General features: G+C 44.4%; 1 long non-coding RNA gene and 1 pseudogene across 1 annotated transcript; both read right to left on the bottom strand.

Moving 5' to 3' along the window:
- Window positions 1-1,652: 1,652 nt before the first annotated feature.
- Window positions 1,653-3,789, bottom strand: LOC105100006 (methyl-CpG-binding protein 2-like; annotated as a pseudogene).
- Window positions 3,790-12,862: 9,073 nt separating this feature from the next.
- LOC135321861 (uncharacterized) lies at window positions 12,863-14,679 on the bottom strand. The gene is made up of 3 exons (XR_010382040.1): window positions 14,348-14,679; window positions 14,032-14,132; window positions 12,863-13,126 (listed from the first exon to the last, which is right to left on the bottom strand). It is a non-coding gene; the product is annotated as an uncharacterized LOC135321861 (long non-coding RNA).
- Between the last annotated feature and the right edge of the window lie 205 nt (window positions 14,680-14,884).

The following is a 14,884-nucleotide window of genomic DNA, read 5'->3' as shown; positions in this document are numbered from 1 at the left end:
TTTTCTGTAGATGCTGTTTATATTGTGTTTGGAAAATGGAGTTGATTTACTTGACAGACAAGAACTATACAAACAGGATATATTTATATGGTTCGAGGTATGTTTTATAATAGTATTGTTCTTGAAGTATACATCCTAATTTGACCTTATTTTAAAATATCCTTTAAAAATAGATTCTCATATTTTTATTCTACCAAATTTGACAGCACTAATTAATTAATTAAATTTTTGTTGTTGTTTGTTTTCTTTGATAATGCTCCTAATAAATGAAAAAGACTTGCAATACTTTTTGACTTAAATGCTTTTAAAATTAATAAAGATGTTTTGTGAGATATTATTAAAAGCCCCAATAAAACACCTCTTTCAAAGGTTAGACCTTTTCAGAGATCAAGGTGCTACTTCTCACTCCCTTGTTCTATTAGGAGCTGCAGTGACTCTTCTAGGTTATTCTAATTCCTGTGCCTTGAAATTCAAGGCAAAAAGACCAGAAAAGCTACTGTAGTCCAGAGATTTGTATTTTTTAACTGGGAGATACTTGGGTATTAAAGAACTAACAATAAAAATGTTGGTTTACATTACATTTATAAAGAAATAATTTCAAAATATTTTCTCAATCTAAAGTAATAGTACTTCTGTTGCACTGAAGACTGGCATCTATAGGATTCTATCTTCTAGCATTTAGACAAGTTTTAGATATATATTTTGAGTAATAGATTCATAATGTTCCATTTAATTAGAAGCAAACATTTACTCAAGATGAAAATAACACAAACAGTATGATTTCTAATTACCTTGTTAAAATTAGTCAGTTTGGCAACTTGTATGACAACAGACATATACTGGTATCTGAAAATAACATGACTAAGTATGCCTAAGGCAGTTTAATATAATTATTTACTTATAAAGTTTTTTCTTTTAGAATATCACATTTTATTCACATTTTTTAACTCATTGAACTTCCATTAACCACATTATTTATTACTCTAAGTCAGTGTCATATGCAGTTTTTGGAGTTTTGTACATGAGACTTACCTACTACACTGGATAAGAAGCATTCTATTTCAGATACAGAATTCCTAACAACCTGAATTTGATAGGTGGCTGAAATGTAAGGAAAAGGAACACAAGAAGACAGTATGTAAATTCTGAGGTGGATTTTGAAGAACAAACCTGTTTATCTTCTTGGTTCCTTTTGTAAAATTTATATTTATTTATTTTTTTAAAGACTAAACTCATACTTTTGCCATTTTTTAATATTCATCTAGTTTGAGATAATGTGTTTTTAAATTTTTCATTTCCTACCAGTGATTACTATAATGTATAGTAACAATGTACTGAGTCCATTTAATAAAAATAAGTAAAAATCATTTTGAAGATCTTGAAATTAAATGTATGATAAAATGCAATAAATGTTTTATATATCTCTCAAAAATTAATTTGTGTTCTTAAAGCATTCTAAAATTTTTTTAAAGTTTTGTAAATCCAGGTGGCTTTTAACAAGTGTAAATGCCTGTTTTGTTATATGCTGCATTTTTATTTTTAATTATTATGAATTATGACATTTTCACATAATAAAAATAATTTATATCAGAAAAAAAATCCTCATACTCTAAAAGACAGTTTAAAAATATTTTTATTGAAGTATAGTCAGTTTACAATGTTTTGTGAATTTCTGGTGTACAGCACAATGCTTCTGTCATATAGGAACATACATACATTCGTTTTCATATTCTTTCTAATTGTAAGTTATTACAAGAAGTTGAATATAGTTCCCAGTATGAACTTGTTGTTTATAAGAGACAGTTGTTTTGATACAGCATAGCACCAGGATAAACAATGTGGGGATATTCAACTCTACTATATTTCCTTAAAAATTAGTGAAAGGAACAGGACATAAAGTACGGGCATACCTCCTTTCATTGTGCTTCACTTTATTGTGCTTTGCTGATTGTGTGTGTGTGTGTGTGTGTGTGTGTGTGTGTGTTTACTGGAAAAAAAATGTATTTCAGTTAATCGGGAAGCTTTGTCAGAACCCTACCCATGAGGAGAAAAGACAATAGCTGCCATTATTCCTGTTGGTTTGCTTTGGAATCCGCTTTGTGTGCAGTCAGCGAACTCTCTCGGCCACCGCTGTCCCGCTGTCCACAGGCTCCTCTGACCGTGGCATGGAGGAGGAAACAATGCTTTGCGCTCTCCTTCCCCTCGGTGTTGGCACTTTCCTGCGGCCCGGGCGGCGGTGGCGACCGCGGGCTGTTTGCTGGCTCCTTGGGGCAGTCATTGCTCTCCAGAGAGCCTCCTCTTGGCATCTTCTCCTCTTTGAGATGTTGCTGCTCAAGTCCTGGGGATCAGGGGGGCTGGCGGGGTCCCCAGAGCTCTGCGGCTCAGGTGGGGGCGGGAGAGCGGCACGGGCGCCTTCCGGGGCTCTGAGTGGTGGTGGTGGTGGTCGTGCTCCTTCTTGAGGGACGAGGAGGCGCTGCCGCTGCGCCCCTTCGCGCTGCTCTCCTTACGTTACCACCCGGGGCTCTTTCAGGTCTTCAGTCCCTTCCAGCTCTTCTCGCCGAGGGTGGACACCAGCAGGGGCCTCACCACCTCCTTCACCTCTATGCAGACCCTCTCCTGGGTCTTGCACTTCTTGATGGGGAGCACGGTCTCCTGCACGGACCGGATAGAAGACTTCTTCACGGCTTTCTTCTTGGCCTCGGCGGTAGAGACCGCCACCACACTGCCCGGCTCTCGCCCCGCATCTTGGGAATGGCCTGCGGGTCGGCCTTGGCTTTTCGCTTCCTGCCAGGGTGTTTAATGACCATGACCTGGGCCGATGTGGTGGCCCCACCCCCTTCAGCGTTGTTTCCGGTGAAGTTTGAAAAAGGCATCCTGACTAGCAGCTTCCAGGGACGCTTCTCCAGGACCCTTTTCACCTGCACGCCCTCTGATGCTGCTGCCTTGGGGTCTTGTGCCGCTCCCTTTGGGGCGTCCCCGACCTTTGTCAGTTCCTGGAGCTTTTTGGAGTACATAATCAACTCCACTTTGGAGCGAAAGGCTTTTCCCTGAGGACTGATCAAATACACATCATACTTCCCAGCGGAGCAGCCAGATTCCCTTTGCTTAAGCTTTCAGGTCCAACCTTCAGGCAGAGTGCGGTTGTCGTACATGGGTCCCCAGTGACGAATGAAGGAGCGCCGCTGTTTGGGAGAGGCAGAAGCTTGCGGGATGGCTGGCGCTGAGCCCAGTGCTTCCGTGGTCTCTGCCTGCCTCTGCTGGCTCGCAGAGTGGTGGGCCCGTGGCTGCAGGAGCCCATGCTTGCCCTCTTTGTCTTCTTTCTTCACCTTTTGAAACTTTGAAGGTTTGTCCTTGAGGCCCTGGAGATCCTGTTCTTCTGACTTTTCTTCCCTGAGCCCTAACATTCCAGCTACCGTGGAATCTTGTTAGAGCTGGTCTACAAAAGCAAGATGTATTCTGGGGAGTCACATGTCACATCAAAGCAGAAACTGGTGAGTCTGTATTTTTATGGAGCCCAAAAAGAGGTAAGGGGACAGTGGTGACAATGGCAGTGTGACTGAAGAGGGCTGGTACAGAGGTGGTGAGGACAAGATTCCTCCATTGGAGCGGCAATAATGCTTTACTCAAGAAAGGTCCTGGCCACACAAGGCAGGTCTGCAATGCATGTCACTAGAGCAGACTGTGGGGACAACAAACAGGTGTCCCGTCACACTCCCTGGACCCTCCAGTCTAGGACTATGCTTTACCCCCTTGCGCTTAAAACACTAGTTACTACAAATATCAAACATTTTCTGTGATTCTCGTCTTCTCTTAGATAACTCTGGCAGCCTGGCGACAAACTGCTCTAAGCCAATTAAAAGATTTCCACTGATACTCACTTGTATAAAAGATTATGGTAAGAAAATAAAAGCAAATGTATCCTAGGCTCCCTGACTGGGATTTTTAAGTCAAAGTCCTAAAAAAGCCCATAAATAAGCCTATTTTCCCTAACTCCCTGGTGGAAATTCAGGAAAAGACCTGAAAACTCCAGATCTTGGTTGTTTTTTTTTTTCAAATAGGTATCCAGCATTTTCAAAAGACCCAAGAGGAATGCTTAATCTCGTTAACTGAAATCACTGAGATGCAGATGAAAATTCCAGCCGTGAAACCCAAATTTCTCCTCTAGAGTAACTGCTTATTAACAATGAATTTTACTACCAAGGCTCGAGAATGTTTCGCTTTTGTAGCATAACAAAATGCACCAAACTCGTCAGAGTCCTACAAAGTCTAAGCCACTTAGCCTCACAGGCCAGTAGGTTTGGTTCCATAAGCACTAACCACCCCAAATCTGATCCTGCCATCTCACAATTTGGGGCACTGATCCTGCACAGCAGAGACACAACATGTGAATGGCTCTGCAGAGCCTTTCCTGTTCCTCGAAAAATAACCAGAAGCACACATCTGCCTGACCGTGGGTCAGGAATATCAATTTTGTGGTGGAGCCCATTTCTGCTGGGACCAATCTTCACACACAACAGAAGCAATGGCCATAGAGGTATATTTCAGAGTAAGCTTTCACCCCCGTGGTTTCACGCTTAGCATAAATGGTCTCCTCTGTAAGAGTAATCTCTAGACTCCTCACAGTGACCTTAAATCTTAAGTGCAAAAACCACAAAAACATTGCCACATCACGTGGGTCACCTGAGTTTCAGTCTGCGTGATTCAGTCAGAACTAAAAAAGAAAATAAACTTTCAGAGACAACTGATAGGAACGACAGCGATGCGATGAACGTGCCCCATCTGGCACTGGTGGCCTTGAGCTGGCTGTGCTCCAGGATTATGGAAGCCCGCTACATGCTATGTCCCACTCCACTTATGTAACTGGAAGATCGCCAGTGAAGGGGGGGAGGAGGCCGCACATATTCTGAGGCCACAGCACCCCCAAAGGCCTTGGGGGCGCGCCCCCACCGAAGAGCTTCAGGTGCTGCCGGACACATAGCCCCCTACCCACGGCTCCTGATGGCAACTATAACCGCTTCTTCATGATGAGATGTGGGACCAGGAACACAATGTCTTGTGCCTTTTGTGGGTGGACGACCTACTTGTTCCTGCTAGATAGGAAAGGAACTCGCTCCCAGTGGGTGCAGGAAGTCCTGGAATGGGCGAGGAGGAGGAGGAGGCAAAGCCCGGAGATGGGGGTGACGGCGCTGGAGCCTTTGCTTCGCACTCGCCCGACCGGAGGCGGACTGCGCACGCGCGCCGGTGGGGGCGCCTAGTAACGGGGCGGGGAGCGCACGAGGGAGGCGGGGCGCGCGACGGAGGAGAGGGGAAGGCGCGGTCAAAGGAGAGGCCCCGACGCGGGCGCGCGACGGCGCCGCGGGCCCGAAGCCCCGCGAAAGGCACGACGCGCGCGCAGCCCGGACAGGCGAACCCCGGGCGACAGGGGCGCCTGTGGGGCCGGGGCCGGGGCCAGGATGCGCGCCGAAGGCGGGAGGGAGCGGGGAGCCAGGCGGAGGCAGCCCTGGGAGTCCGCGTGGAGGACGGTCACCCGCAAGTGCGGAAACGGGCCGAGGGGGGAGCCGGCCCCAGAGGGAGGGGAGGGTAGAGAGGAGGGACGCCTCCCGCCAGCCGCGTCGCCCGACCCCGCGGGCCCCTACCGCCCCCTCAGCGAGGGTCCCCTCCCGCGGCCGCGGCCGTCCCTCTCACAGCCTCTCCTCCTCCGCTCCGAGCGGCGGCAGCGGCCATTTCCCAAACGGCTTTTACCACAGCCCTGCAGGCGCCGGGACCCGCGCGGCCCCACATACTGTGTATTTTACAGATTGAAGGTTTGTGGCAACTGTCATCAGATGATGGTTAGTTTTTTTTTTTTATCAATAAAGTATTTTTAGTTAAGATAATATAGTTTTTAAAAAGACAACACTATTGCACACTTAATAGACTTCACCATAGTGTAAACATAACATTTCTATGCACGGGGAAACCAGAAACTTCATGTGACTCTCCAACTCTCCATTGGGATATTCCCTTTATTGCTGTGGTCTCGGACTGAACCTGCCATACTCTGAGGTCTGCCTGTATATTGCTCATTTGCAGAAGGCAAAATTCAAGCAAGACCTTTCCATTAAAATTTTTCTGCAGAAACAAAATTCTTGCCTTGTGAAATTTCTCTTTTCCTGAGATTAGCAAGTTAATTTAGGAATTTTAAGTGTTTTACTGAAACCTGTGGAGGAATAGTTTGCAACTTTTCATGACGTTGTATCATCTCTGAAAACTTGGGTGTTAATCTACATGAAAATGAGACCTTGTTTATATTATACATTCCAAAAGATTTCATTTCTGATTCCTGAATTTGGGATGCTATCAAAAGAACTGAAAAACCTGGTCATGGAAACTGGACTCTGTTACTTTGTGACAAATTATCTTTTCATGAGTTAATTACACACAAATTCATCAACACTTCCCTTTCACTCAATTTATTCATTTATTTCCATCAGTATGGACTCATTGATATATATTGTATACTTTGGGTTATAATCCAATACCACTCTCTTCTGTTGCTCAGAGTGTTCTAGTTTTGGCCTTTGGGAGCTCTTTCGGTTAGCTCCTGTGCCTCTGGGATAACTCTCTCAATGTCATATGGGTTTTTGTTGTTGTTATTTGTTTGTTTCAGTTTAGTGGGGGTTTTTGGTTGTTTTCTGTTTTTGTTTTTAGCACTTCCTTACATTCTGGCAAGATGAGATGCAGTGGGTTCATCTTGCATGTTTCCTGCCTCAGTCCTGGAATCAACAGAAGCCTTAGTTCCTTTTACTGAAGAATGGCATTAGAAACCAAGATCTGGATGCCAGGTGTGTGGACCACTGAGGTGGGCCAACTGTTTTTCAAAAACCATTGTCACTCTGCTCTGACATAAACTTTCTACTACAAGCGAACTGTTCTCTTTGTATTTCCTGGTGTTGAACTTAGCTTTCTCATCTATATCGTTCTGACCTCCAATCCCAATCCATCAAATACTCTGTTGGTTGTCATTTCTTGCATGAGTCCCTCAGCGAGGCATCACCTTTCTGTTTTCTGACCTCCCAGCGCACGCTGCCCTCCCGTGGCACGCGTTGCATGCTTTAGTTCAGAGTTTTTCTGCTTGTGTCTTCATTTTCCTCCTCCATTCTAAGTCTAGAGAGCAGGTCACTGTCACCAAGTGCTGACTCCCCTCAAACTCCTAGCAGAGTGACTATGGCTCATGCCTCAAGGCTGTTTTGGAAGTTGAAAATATATCACCACCCTGGAGAGACCTGTCACAGGGGATTGAAAAAGCTTCCAGATGCTGTAGTCTTCCTGGAACTGATGTAAACCACTAGCCCAAGCAGGAAGTCAGGAGGTATTTTCGTTTCAATTTGTTTCTCTTATATTCTGTAAGAATGCATGTCAACTGAGACTAAATTACATAATAGGGAACTTAATTTAGGAGGTATCAGTTGAAGTTGGAAATAAGATTTATTGCTGTAAGTTCCCTTGAATAATCTGGTGTGTTTACTTTTTTCAGACTCTGTCAGTTAATAACTATGTCAAACAGTTTAAATTGTGGTTAAAAAACACATAACAAAATTTACCATTTTGCCCTTTTTTAAGTGTACACGTCAGTGGCATTAAGTACTTGGCAATGTTGTGCAGCCATCTCCACTATCAATTTCCAGAACTTATTCATCAGCCCAAACTGATTTTCTGTGACCTCTTTTCTGCTTTGCGTACCTATGGATTTGCCTGTTCCATAAGTGGGATCATACATTAATTGTCCTTTTGTATCTGCATAATTTTCTAAAGAACTGTCATTTCACATAACAACTGGCAGCCTTTGAGGTAGTATGTTTGCTAAATCTTGTGACTCTCTTGGCTTTGAGGCCATGTTGCCTGATGCAGCCTTCTGGGTAAGAGACCAGATAAACTTGGAGGGCTTAACAATGTAGGGGCTCTCCCTTGAATCTATTAAACAGCCAGAATTTGTCATGTTTCTCTTAGGCCTCTGACAGGCCTCAGTCTGTTTCTGAGGGATAGTTGTGGGCATATAATGCCTTCTGAACTTCTAAAACTTACCTGTTTTTTCTCAGTTGCTAAACATTATCCCTGTTTCTTTTTGAATCCATTCTAAAGTTCTCAGTGTAAAAGTACCAGTCAATATATTTGATTTCATAATAATAGTTGACATTTATTAAGCACTTACTCGTGTTCAGGCAGGCTAGCATTTTATATATAATTCATCAGTTATTGGCCATTACAGATCCTTGGAACAGCTGTTACTCATGTCTTGCCGGCAAGATTAGAGAGATTAAGTAATCTTCCCAAGGCCACAATGCTATGTAAGCAGTGAAAGCAGAATTACCATTTAAGTATGATTCCACGGCTGGAGGTTTTAAGCATCAAGGTATGCTCTCTCTCACAAATTCCCCTATTCATGTTTAATTGCCAAAATGAGATTAGGAAGATGAAAGGAATTGTTTCAGTTATCCATGGTAATCCATTTGAGGATAACAAAACACCCCAAAACCTAGTGGTCTAAAACAACAATGTATTACTTTCTCTAACCCTGCCAGCTGATCAGGAGGCTCTTCTGTTTCACACAATCATGGATTTGCTAGAAGATCCCCAAAAGCCTCGCACCCGGGGCTGGCAGCTGGTGCTGGTTCCTGACGGGGCGGTCAGCTGGGGCTTTTGACTTGAGGCCTAGTTCTTTCCTATTTGGGCCCCCCCGGATGGCTGCTTGGGCTCCCTCACGGCATGATGATGGGTTCTAAGGAACATTCTGAGAAGACAAGCCCTTTTGGGATAATGCCTGTCAAGCCTCCACTTGGGATATACTTGCAAATGGCCCATCGGCCAAAGTTAGTCTCGTGGCCAAGCCCTGGCTCAGTGTGGGAGACTGTACAAGGACGTGAATCTTGGGGGGGTGTGGTTTATTGGGGTCCCCTATGGGCATTCTGTGATAATATTTTGTTTGGCTGAGAAGCTTCCTCCTCCTTCTCTCAAGCTAATAGCAAAGATCCTCAATCAGATTTTCATATTTTGTTTCTGGCCCTTTGAGTATATTTATACCTGAAACTTTGGTCATTTTCAGGCTGTTGAACAAATCAATAATTGGTTAGTTAAGTTACTAATTTACTAGTTCCTGCTTTCAAGGTGTTTTTGTCTAGTGAGAAAGAGAAGTGAATAGATACTTACCACACACTGAAGTTAGCCAGGAAAGGGGCCATCCAGAATGCCAGTGGACCCCTGGGAATTCTTGCATCTAAGCTTTAAATGCCCTTGCTCGGGTCACAAGGACTGAGTAATCTGGTTCCCGACTGCTCTTCTTCTTCCTCCTCGGTCACATCTCTATCTCCAGGCAAAAAAGTTTCTTAAAGTTCCTCAAACACCAGGCCTTCCTGGACACCTCATGTCCTTCCTGATGAGAAAGTCTTCCTGCTTGCCTTCAGGCCTGGCATTCGGCAGATGCACTCAGCCTGGCTAATCCCTTAGGAGTTGGCTCAGGGATCAGCCCTCTGGGAACCCCTCCCAGTGCTCCCTGCTCGGTTAGGTGCTTCCAGACACCCTGAGCTCTCCTCTGTCATAGCAGCTTCACCATGGAATAGAAACGATCAGTTTACAGGCTACACATCTTCCCCTCCTCTGGAGTGTGGCTTCCTAGCAGACAGGGACTATAGATTGTGAATCATTGTTTTAAGTTTGCTTAAATTTTAAGCAAAATTTACCATTTGGGCCTTTTTCAAGTGTACATTGACATTAAGTACATTGACAATGTTGTACAACCATCCCCACTGTCCATTTCCAGAATTTACTCATCAATCCAAACTGACACTCTGTACCCATTACACAGTAACACCCCATTTCCCCTCCCCCGTACCAGTCACCCTGCCCCGGAACCTCTATTCTACTTTCTGTGTCTGTGACTTGGCCTTTTCTGTAAGTGGGATCGTACATTCTTTCTCCCGTCGTATCTGGCTTAGTTCATATAGCATAATGTCTTCAAGGTTCATTCTTAACTGTAGCATGTGTCAGACTTTCCTTCCCCTTTAAGGAATATACACATTCCATTGTATGGATTATACAGCTTGTGAATTTTTACATTCCTAGGCTTGGCAAACAGTCAGTGTTTCTTGAAAGAACAAATAAACACATGACACATGCTTGAGAGGCTGTGGCGTGCCTGAGTTAGTTGAAGTCATTTAAGTGATTGCCCAGGAAGACACCAGTTGCCAACATAAACTTTCAATGTAAACATAAGTAAAATATAAACATAAACATAAATAAAAATAAAAATTTTCACAGAAGAGAAAAGTCAACATTTCCTCCCGAGTGTCATCAGTAGCATTAAAGAAATACTGTTACTGAAAGCCGATCTCAAAATCAAAGCAAAATCTCCAAGATTTCTCCTTCAATGCCTGGGCTCAAATCCACCCTGCAGAGAAGACTCTGCAGGAGATGCTCCCTCCTCGATCTACAGCACTTCCCCTTTGCATCTCCCCTCGCTGGAACCACAGCTCACACCCCCACCTTGTACAGCCCTTTCCATTTCAGCAGTCAGACTGGTGATGGCTGCCTATTGGCACGCAGCACCAATCCTTTTATGTGCTTTTTGTTCTTAGAGTCCTTTCGGGGTTGGCTCAGGGTGGTGATATAATCTTTGTCTTTAACTTTGTTGCAGTAAAGAGGGGCACAAGAGGATGGCCATGTCCCAGGTCTCAGGTGAGTCCCTGGGATGTGCCCCACAGAGTGAGGGTCCTTGGCTTCTCGCAGGAAAGAATTTAAGAACGATCCATACTAGAGTGAAGGTAGATGTATTCAGAGAGATACACATTCCATAGACAGACTGCAGCCATCTCAGAAGGCGGGGTGGGGGGGGCGAGGGAGAGAGGGAGAGGTGCACCAGGCTTTGGGTGCAGCGGCTGGGGTGGGGGAGTGGTGGGTGGTTAGTTTTTACTGGCTCTGTAGTTTCATATGCTAACAAGTGGGAGGACTATTCCAACATTTTGAGGAAGGGGCAGGGATATCCTGGAATTGGGCCGCTGCCCACTTTTTGACCTTTTATGGCCAGCCTCGGAATCATCATGGCGTCTATGGGAGTGCCAGTTAACATGCTAATATTACCTGTTATCATATAATGAAGCTCAAGTTCTACTGGAAGTCACATTTTCCACATCTTGGGCCACAAGGTCTTGGAAGTTGACTCTTCCGTCATCTTGGGCCTACTTGAGTTTTAACCAATTTCTGTCCTATCTTCAACTGCTGTGTTATTCCTTTAATGGTTGTGCCCTGCCCACTTCACTCGTGTCTCACTTGGGTGTAAAGTGTGTTATCTTTTTTCAAAAATATCCTTTTTTCAGATGCCTGCACCCCAATGTTCATAGCATCTCTATTTACGATGGCCAAGACATGGAAGCAACCTAAATGTCTATCGACAGATGACTGGATAAAGAAGTTGTGGTATATATATATTGGAATATTATGCAGCCCTTAAAAACCCAAAATAATGCCATTTGTAGCAACATGGATGGACCTGGAGATTGTCAATACTAAGTCAAGTAAGTAAGAAAGAGAAAGAAAAGAAAAATACCATGAGAACACTTATATGTAGAATCTTAAAAAAAAAAAAAAGACACAAATGATCTTATTTACAAAACAGAGACAAACTCCCTGACATAGAAAAAACTTATAGCTACCAGGGCAGAAAGGGGGTGGGGAGGGATAAATTGGGAATTCAGGATTTGCAGATACTAGCTACCATATATAAAATAGATAAATAACAAAGTCCTTCTATATAGCACAGGGAACTATACTCAATAACTTGTAATGGCATATGGTGAAAAAGAATATGAAAAGAAATATATATATACGTATAAATGAATCACTATGCTGTACACCAGAAATTAACACAACATTGTAAACTGACTACACTTAAATAAAATTTTTTTTTAAAAATAAAAAAATCCTTCTTTGAAAGACAGTCATTACCTCTTTACCCTAAGTCTTGGATCCATCAATGAAATCATGAGTTCTGGATCTGGTATCAGTACCCATTCTCAGGCACTTCAGGAATTTTGACATTTTATTTAGTAGACAGTTTACTGTTTCTGTGCAGCATGATTGCAAAGGAATTGTTTTCCACATAGCAAAGGTGCTCTCAGTCAAAAGGCTGGGATATGATTTCAAAACCTGCCTCGAGGCAGGTTGTGGATTTCTTGAAAGGACCAACTCTGGATGGACACTGCAGTCACCTGGGCCTCCTCAGATGTCAGATGGAAAGATGGAGCAGTGCCCATCAGCCCCGACTCTAGATTTTGGGCAGTAGCCCCTCAGATTTTATAGGGAGAGCCTGCTGACCCAAGAACTCACTTATCCTGGGGAAGTTTGGTTATGGGATGCTGAACATCCATATGTTGGACTTCTGTACGTTGTGCAAATCAACATATGATATCTGAGGACTGAATTCTGGCAAATGCCTACAAGCTCAAGGAGATTAAAATAATAATTTACCATGTACCAGGCACTGCTAATCACCAGCATATACTTACTTACTTAGTTCTCCCAATGACCCCATGAGGTAGGGACACAAATGATTTTCCTTTTTCGGCAGGCTATGTATTGAGGTTCTCTTCAGCTTCTATTTCCTCAGCAATAGGTTTAAATCCAGTCTTCCTTACTAGAAGAATGGGCACACATTGCATTGTTGCATCCCTCAACTCCGGGACAATGCTCCATGGAGCCCGACTCAGTGTCACATGTGAGCATGGGCTGTTCAGAGATAAAAGCTTAACGGTTCACATAAATAGGGCTTGGTCTTTACCAAACCCAACTTGGGTCCACTCGCCCACGTGCAGTACATGTAATGATGCTGGGTTGTGGTGAAGGAAAGTACAACATTTATTGTAGGGCACCAAGAAAAGAGAAAGGGCAGCTCATGCTCAAAACCCGAAATCCCTGATGGCATTCAGGGAAGGGGTTTTAAAGGCAGTGTGAGGCTGTAGGGTGTGTGATCAGCTTGTGCACAATTCTCAGATTGACTGGCATCACGGTCAAGTTTCAAGCATCGTCAACCTGGTTTCAGCCAATCTCTGGTCTACGTGCTTGTTGTCAGCATTTTTATCTGGTTAGGGTCTGCTTTCTGGAAAAACAACATAGGACTGTGTGTCAGGCCTTTACCTGTATCTTTCAGGGAACTGGGAGTTCAGTGGTTCTGCTATGTGGCGGATCTATAGTCTGAATTGTTAACCAATTTCCCGGCCCAACAGCTGTTCTTTGTTTCTACATCTTCACATTTCCTTATCACTAACTTTTGAGCCAGCCTTTGAGACTTAGGGCAGGCCTGGGAGACTGAAGCAAAGGCCTTTTACTTCGAAGGACAGGGACATAGGAGCTTGTAAATGGTTTCAGGCTCCCCTTTTCTTTGCTACTTCTCAGTCTCGAGGGAAACAAGCTCAGGAGAAGAAAGGGAGTAAAGTTTTGGAGAGAGGTTAATTATAAATTCTGCAGAGGAAGTTGGTTTTAGGGGGGCTTTGTTTCAGTCCTTAGCTGATAGTTAACACACACACACACACACACACACACACACAAAAACACACATGCAGTTGATGCTTAGTGGCCAAGCATAAGTAGAGGGCAGACTTCCGCCAATAAATAATAGAGAGAAAGAGTGGCTGTGGGGAAACAGAACTCCTACCAGCCTCTACAATGGGTGGAAGGAGAAAGGAGTGTGTTAGAAGTCAAGATGCCTGGATTAGAGGCATGTTGAGGGACTGGTAGGCTTTCTACTATTTGTTTGTTTTTCATTTCCCTTTCTGACCGCTTTGTTTGGATCATTGAGCAGCATTTTTTGAATGTTCCTACTAAAAATCAAGATGGCTAGTGAATAATCAGCTGGGGATCAGAAATAACATTATAAGTAGTTTGCATAGCTACTTATTTGTGACCAAAAGCAGGTCAGTGGTTGCTGGAGTGGGGCAGAGAGGAGCAGGAGGGTGGGTTACAAAGAGTACAGGGCAGGGGGGAGGGGGGTGATGTCAGCCTTACAGCGAGGTAAGGTGGTTCCTCTTTTCTTTTCCCTTTCAGAAACAGCTATTAGACGTCCCAACTCTGCACCCAACACTAAGGGATCCAGGATTCTAGCCGACCTGTGCATCAAAAAATAAACAAGAGCTTGGTAAGGACTAGGGATCCAAGGAAATTGGGGGACTCACTCCACACACACACACACTCACTGTCACTGGAGAAATAATCCTGGAGAGTGCAAAGTGAGCAGATACCCACCTGCGAGAAGGAATATGTCCAGCCTAACCTAGGGGAGAGTCTAAGCCAGGTTACACACACAGGAGAGGGAGGAACTCACCAGAGCTGCCCCATCGCCAGGGCAACGCTGCACCAGGTCTGAGCTGTCTGAAGTGGCAGCAGCCAGCGACCTCTCTCACAGAGAAGATGGAAAGCGAAAGTGCCGAGCGACTTCCCAGCTACCCTGCTTGTGTGGGTCAGAAGCACCCTGATTTCTGAGGAGGGCCCTCCATAACCGGATTGAGGGGAGAAGAAAGGGAAGAAAAGAGATGATAAGAATATCAAAGGGCATTAAAGAAACAGGTCTTCCGCTGTCTGCTTCAGGACGTCACAGGAAGTTAAGATCTTAGGATCTCTCCACCCGCCGGGGGCACGACCGGAGCCCTGAGTGCTAAGCACACACCGCCCACCATCCTGCTCCGGGTTTCCAGCGTGTGCTGCCGAGTGCAGTAGCAAGAGCAAGTTCAGGTAGACAGGGAGCATGCTCAGAAAACAGGCTGCTGTCTGTGGGCAAGACCACAAATGTGAACTGTAGCGCCACCTTCTGGAATACAAAAGAAAGTTTTAGAAAAAAGTCAGCCTTGTTTAGCTGTAAAAA

This window comes from Camelus dromedarius, chromosome 8 (genome assembly GCF_036321535.1).
Source record: "Camelus dromedarius isolate mCamDro1 chromosome 8, mCamDro1.pat, whole genome shotgun sequence".
Lineage (NCBI taxonomy): Eukaryota > Metazoa > Chordata > Mammalia > Artiodactyla > Camelidae > Camelus > Camelus dromedarius.
The sequence above is the reverse complement of the archived record's forward strand: the minus strand, read 5'-3'. Positions and strand labels throughout refer to the sequence as shown.